The following is a 2,815-nucleotide window of genomic DNA, read 5'->3' as shown; positions in this document are numbered from 1 at the left end:
AGGCTCTTCGGGTAAAAAAACTTTGGGCAAATTATGCTGACGTCTTTTCGAAAGGAGATCATGACCTCGGACGCACAAACCTGGTAGAGCACAGGATAAACACAGGCAATCACCGTCCTATAAAGATCCCTCCAAGGGGAATAGCTCCAGCAAAGCGACGAGAGATAGAGAAGGTCATGGACGGTCTAATTAAGGAAGGGATAGTCGAGAAATCAGATAGTCCCTGGTCAGCTCCTGTCGTATTAGTCCAGAAGAAGGATGGGACCCAAAGTTGCTGTGTGGACTTCAGGGCTCTTAACAGCATAACCGAAAAAGACTCATACCCACTGCCAAGAATTGATGATACTCTTGATGCCCTAAGTGGAGCCAGGTGGTTTTCAACTCTGGACTTAAAGTCAGGTTTCCATCTAGTGAAAATGACTGAAGCAGATAAACCTAAGACTGCATTTAGTTATGGCCAATGTCTCTGGCAATACTGTGTGATGCCATTCAGGCTTAACAATGCTCCAACAGCATTTGAGAAGCTGATGGAGAGAGTACTGGAAGGCCTATAATGGAGGATAGCCCTAGTGTACCTGGATGATGTCATTGTGTTTGTAGCAACATTTGATGAAGAAGTATCCTGGCTAGAGGAAGTATTCAAGCGTTTGAAAGCAGCAAACCTCAAACTCCATCCCAAGAAATGCCACTTGTTCCAGAAATAGGTGCTTTACTTGGGTCACATTGTAAGTGAGCATGGTGTGTGAACTGATCCTGACAAGGTGAAACGAGTGCGTAATTGGCCAACACCAGACAATGTGGGAGAGCTAAGAAGTTTCTTGGGACTCTGTACTTACTACCGCAAGTTTGTGAAGGACTTTGCAACTATAACTGCTCCACCACATGATTTGACAAAAAAAAGGCCAGAAGTTTAAATGGACAGTTTCTTGCCAGCATGTTTTCAAGACATTGAAAGAAAAATTGGCCTCAGCTCCACTTTTAAAGCTTCCAAATCCCTCACTGCCACACAAACTGGATCATGATGCTATTAATGTCAGAATTGGAGGAGTGTTGTCTCAGAAAGTGGGTGAAAATGAACATGTGGTGGCCTGCTTCAGTAGGGTCCTGAGTAGATCAGAGAGGAACTACTGTGTGACATGGAGGGAACTCCCTGCTACAGTACAGAGTCTGACATATTTCCATCCTTACCTGTATGGGGTTAGGTTTACCATCAGGACAGACCATGCTGCATTATGTTGGTTAAGATCATTAAAGAACCCAGAGGGACAACTGGCACATTGGAACGGAAAGTTAGACCAGTATAATTATGATATTGAATACAGAGAAGGAAAATTTCATGGAAATGCCGATGGACTGAGCTGAAGACACTCCAAAAATGAATGCACACATTGCTGCAAAAGAGAGGTTGAAATAACCAGGTGCAATCAAGCTGAAGTTGAAGTGACTGAAGGAGTTGATGATGGTAAAGTGGAACTGAGTATAGATATTAATGCAGAACAGGAGAAAAACCAAGATTTGAAGCCAATAATTGATTTTCTACAAGCAAGTGTTTTGCACACTGCTTGGGAGAAGGTGTCTAGCTTAACCCCTGTAACAAAGAATTATTGCGCCCAATGGGACCAGTTGAAGCTTGAAGATGGTATTCTTGTCCAGAGATGGGAAACTGCAGATGGGAAAGTGACGAATGGCAAACGGTTATACCAAGAAAGTTACGAGAAGTTGTGCTGCGTCATTCCCATGATAGTTTAACAGGAGGACATCTTGGAGTTAAGAAGACATTGAGTCATGTACGGCAAACATTTTACTGGATAGGTATGAGGCAAAATGTGGAAGAATGGTGCAGGACATGCAGTACATGTTGTGCTAAAAGGTGACCCAAGCATAAGGGACATGCTTCAATGAAGTTATATCAAGTTGGTGCACCAATGGAAAGAGTAGCCATCGACATTGCTGGTCCCTTGCCCCAAATTCGTGCTGGAAACAAGTACATTTGTGTGGTGATTGATTATTTCACCAAGTGGCCTGAGGCATATGCAATACCAAATCAGAAAGCTACAATTGTAGCTTCGGCTATTAGTGATTTCTTCTTCAGATTTGGTATGCCATACGAACTGCATTCGGATCAAGGCCATAAATTTGAATCAGCTGTGTTCCATGAATGCTGCAAGTTGTTTGGCATACGAAAGACCAGTACAACGCCACTTCACCCACAGTCTGATGGGATGGTACAAAAGTACAATTGTCACTGGGACAGGAATTGGTAAAGTTTTGTAACAGCCACCAAGATGACTTGGATGTCTTACTCCCTCCACTGTTGATGGCCTATAGGACAGCAGAACATGAAGCCACTGGATACACTCCAGCAAAGCTGATGTTTGGTCGGGAACTTCGGTTGCTAGTGGATCTTATACCAGGACGCCCACCTTATGAAGAGTTGCCTGAAAATGTGCCAGACTTTGTTAAAGTGTTGTCTGAAAGGATGGATGATATTCATCATCAAGTGCATTCAAACTTAAAAATGTCTGCTGATTCCATGAAGCTATGTTATGATAAGAAGTCTACTGAAGTCAGCTTTGTACCAGGAGACATGGTGTGGTTGTATAATCCCAGAAAGACCAAAGGGAAGTCTCCTAAGTTGTCTTCTCCATGGGAAGGCCCATATGACATAGTGGATCGTCTCTCAGAGTGACTTTCCGAATAAAATGTGGTCGGCAAGGTAAGCCAAAGGTGGTGCATACCAACAGCCTTTGGCATTATCACGGTCCAGGACATTTCAATTGGAATGAAGTGAACAACAGAACAAATGACGCTGCTG

At 43.4% G+C, this 2,815-nt stretch overlaps 1 protein-coding gene across 1 annotated transcript in view; it reads right to left on the bottom strand.

Annotated features, from left to right (window-relative positions):
* Positions 1–2,815, bottom strand: part of LOC111089112 (SH3 domain-containing RING finger protein 3-like) — a gene marked incomplete at its 5' end in the record, with an annotated part of 49,169 nt that overhangs the window by 42,513 nt on the left and 3,841 nt on the right. The gene's annotated exons all lie outside the window — the stretch shown is intronic.

Source organism: Limulus polyphemus, unplaced genomic scaffold (genome assembly GCF_000517525.1).
Source record: "Limulus polyphemus unplaced genomic scaffold, Limulus_polyphemus-2.1.2 Scaffold5255, whole genome shotgun sequence".
Lineage (NCBI taxonomy): Eukaryota > Metazoa > Arthropoda > Merostomata > Xiphosura > Limulidae > Limulus > Limulus polyphemus.
The sequence above is the reverse complement of the archived record's forward strand: the minus strand, read 5'-3'. Positions and strand labels throughout refer to the sequence as shown.